At 41.5% G+C, this 4,075-nt stretch overlaps 1 non-coding gene across 1 annotated transcript; it reads right to left on the bottom strand.

Annotated features, from left to right (window-relative positions):
- Window positions 1–211: 211 nt before the first annotated feature.
- LOC127746451 (small nucleolar RNA R71) lies at window positions 212–315 on the bottom strand. Its single transcript, XR_008008070.1, has one exon. It is a non-coding gene; the product is annotated as a small nucleolar RNA R71 (small nucleolar RNA).
- Window positions 316–4,075: the final 3,760 nt, after the last annotated feature.

The raw sequence follows: 4,075 nt of genomic DNA, 5'->3' as shown, positions 1-4,075 counted from the left end.
TCCTCAGTTCTTAGCTGAATTCTTGCAGATCTGTGATACTATTAAGACCAATGGGGTTGATCTCGAGGTCTACAGACTTATGCTTTTCCCCTTTGCTATAAGAGACAGAGCTAGAACATGGTTGGACTCACAACCTAGAAAAAGCCTGAACTCTTGGGACAACTTGGTCAATGCTTTCTTGACCAAATTCTTTCCACCTCAAAAGATGAGCAAGTTTAGAGTGAAAGTCCAAACCTTCAAACAGAAGGAAGGTGAATCCCTCTATAAAGCTTGGGAAAGATACAAGCAATTAACCAAAAGGTGTCCTTCTGACATGCTTCCAGAATAGAGCATCATATGTATATTCTATGATGGTCTGTCTGAATTATCTAAGATGTCATTGGACCATTCTGCTGGTGGATCTCTTCATCTGAAAACCCCCTGCAGAAGCCCAGAAACTCATTGAGATGGTTGCAAATAACCAATTCATGTACACTTCTGAAAGAAATCCTGTGAATAATGGGATGACTCAAAAGAAAGGAGTTCTTGAGATTGATACTTTGAATGCCATATTAGCTCAAAACAAAATATTGACTCAGCAAGTCAATATGATTTCTCAGAATCTGACTGGATTGCAAGCTGCATCCGGTAGTGCTAAAGAAGCCTCCTTTGAAGGAGAAGCTTATGACCCTGAGAACCCTGCAATGGAAGAGGTGAATTACATGGGAGAATCCTATGGAAACACCTATAATCCTTCATGGATGAATCATCCAAATTTCTCATAGAAGGATCAACAGAAGCCTCAACAAGGCTTCAACAACAATAATGGTGGGAGAAATAAGTTTGGCAATAGCAAACCTCTTCCCTCATATTCTCAGCAACAGATAGAGAATTTTGAGCAGAGCCTCTCTGGGTTAGCAAACATAGTCTCTGATCTATCTAAGACCACTCTCAGTTTCATGAATGAAACAAGGTCCTCCATCAGAAATTTGGAGGCACAAGTGGGTCAGCTGAGTAAAAGAGTTACTGAAACTCCTCCTAGTACTCTCCCAAGCAGTACAGAAGAGAATCCTAAAAGAGAGTGCAAGGCCATAACCATATCCAAAGTGGCTGAACCTGGAGAGAGTGAAAAGGCAGTGATTTCTAGTGAGGAAGACCCTGCTGGACGTCTATTGACCAATAAAGAGTTCCCTAATGAGAAACCAAAGGAACCTGAGGCTTATATAGAGACCATAGAGATTCCACTGAACTTACTATTGCCATTCATAAGCTCTGATGAGTATTCTTCCTCTGAAGAGGATGAAGATATTATTGAAGAGCAAATTGCTAGGTATCTAGGAGCAATCATAAAGCTGAATTCCAAGTTATTTGGTAATGAGACTTGGGAGTATGAACCTCTATTGCTCATTAATAAACTGAATGCCTTAGTTCAACAAAAACTACCTCAGAAGAAACCGGATCCAAGAAGGTTCTTAATACCTTGTACCATAGGCACCATGACCTTTGAAAAGGCTCTATGTGACCTGGGGTCAGGTATCAACCTCATGCCACTCTCTGTAATGGAGAAACTAGGGATCTTTGAGGTACAAGCTGCAAGAATCTCACTAGAGATTGCAGATAAATCAATGAAACAGGCTTATGGACTTGTAAAGGATGTCTTAGTGAAGGTTGAAGGCCTTTACGTCCCTACTGACTTCATAATCCTAGACACTGGGAAGGATGAGGATGAATCCATCATCCTTGGAAGACCCTTCCTAGCCACAGCAAGGGCTGTGATTGATGTGGACAGAGGAGAGTTAGTCCTTCAATTGAATGAGGACTACCTTGTGTTGAAGACTCAAGGATCTTCTTCTATAAACATGAAGAAGAAGCATTAAAAGCTTCTCTCAATATAGAGTCAGACAGAGCCCCCGCATTTAACTTCTAAGTTTGGTGTTGGAAGGCGACAACCATGCTCTGAGCATCTGTGAAGCTCTGTAAGAGCTTTCTGTCAAGCTATTGACATTAAAGAAGTGCTTATTGGGAGGCAACCCAATTTTATTTATCTATATTAATTACTTTTTCATTCTATTTTCTAGTGTTAGTCTATGTCTTCTTTAGGTTGATGATCATGTGAAGTCACAAAAACAACTACAGAATTAAAGCAGGAATAAAAAATAGCATAAAAAACAGCACACCCTGGAGGACGAGCTTACTGGCGTTCAAACGCCAGTAAGGCTAACAAAGTGGGCGTTTAACGCCCAGTCTGGCACCATTCTAGGCGTTAAACACCAGAAATGGCACACAGACTAGCGTTTAATGCCAGAAAAGGGTGTCTGGTGTCTGGCTGGCGTTAAACGCCAGTAAGGGTAGCAGAATGAGCGTTTAACACCCAGTTTGGCAGCATTCTGGGTGTTAAACGCCAGAACTGGCAGCCAGACTTGCGTTTAACACCTGAAAGGGATATCAGCCTGGCGTTTAACATCAGAAATGCCACACAGAAGGCGTTTAAATGCCAGAAAGGTGCAGGGATGAGAAATCTTTGACACCTCAGGATCTGTAGAGCCCACAGGATCCCTACCTACCCCAACTCACTCTCATTCCTCTTCACACCTTTTCATAAGACTCTTCCCCAAACACCATTCGCCTATCAAATCCTACCCTCTTCCCCATAATCTCTTCACCACTTACATCCATCCACTATTTCTCATCATACAACTCACATACCACAACTCACACAAATTCAAACCATTTCCCTCCCAAACCCAACCCCTATCACATAGATTCCCTCTCCCCCTTACCCTATAAATACCCCCCTTACTCCTTCATTTTCACACATCACAAACACTCCCAACCCCCCTTGGCCAAACCACTCCTACACCTCAATCTCCTCCATTTCTTCTTCTTCTCCTCCTTTCTTTCTTCTTTTGCTCAAGGACGAGCAAACCTTTTAATTTTGGTGATGAGCGGATATTTTATACGCTTTTTGGGGGTAATTTCATGTAGATTTTATTATGTTTTAGTTAGTTTTTAGTAGATTTTTATTATTTTTTAAGCAAAAATCATATTTCTGGACTTTACTATGAGTTTGTGTGTTTTTCTATGATTTTAGGTATTTTTTGGCTGAAATTGAGGAAACTGAGCAAAAATCTGATTCAGGCTGAAAAAGGACTGCTGATGTTGTTGGATTCTGACCTCCCTGCACTCGGAATGGAGTTTATGGAGCTACAGAAGTCCAATTGGCGCGCTATCAATTGGGTTGGAAGGTAGACATCCAGGGCTTTCCAGCAATATATAATAGTCCATACTTTGCGCGAATATAGACAACGTAAACTGGCATTCAACGCCAGTTCCATGTTGCAGTTTGGAGTTCAGTGCCAGAAACAGGTTGCAAGTTGGAGTTCAACGCCTGAAACAGGTTACAACCTGGCGTTCAACTCCAGAAACAGCCCAGGCACGTGAGAAGCTTAAGTCTCAGTCCTAGCACATACCAAGTGGGCCCCCAGAAGTGGATTTCTGCACTATCCATCTTAGTTTACTCATTTTCTGTAAACCTAGGTTACTAGTTAGTATCTAAACAACTTTTAGAGACTTATTTTGTATCTCATGACATTTTTAGATCTGAATTTTATACTCTTTGACGGCATGAGTCTCTAAACTCCATTGTTGGGGGTGAGGAGCTCTACAGCGTCTCGATGAATTAATGCAATTATTTCTGTTTTCCATTCAAACATGCTTGTTCCTATCTAAGATGTTCATTCGCGCTTCACTATGAAGAAGGTGATGATCCGTGACACTCATCACCTTCCTCAATCCATGAACGTGTGCCTGACAACCACCTCCATTCTACATTAGATTGAATGAGTATCTCTAAGATTCCTTAATCAGAATCTTCATGGTATAAGCTAGAATTGTTGGCGGCATTCATGAGGATCCGAAAAGTCTAAACATTGTCTGTGGTATTCCGAGTAGGATTCTGGGATTGGATGACTGTGACGAACTTCAAACTCACAAGTGTTGGGCATTGTGGCAGACACAAAAGGATCAATGGATCTTATTCTGACATGATCGAGAACCAACAGATGATTAGTCGTGCTGTGACAGAGCATTTGGACCA

Source organism: Arachis duranensis, chromosome 3 (assembly GCF_000817695.3).
Source record: "Arachis duranensis cultivar V14167 chromosome 3, aradu.V14167.gnm2.J7QH, whole genome shotgun sequence".
Lineage (NCBI taxonomy): Eukaryota > Viridiplantae > Streptophyta > Magnoliopsida > Fabales > Fabaceae > Arachis > Arachis duranensis.
This window is presented reverse-complemented; position numbering and strand designations above follow the sequence as displayed.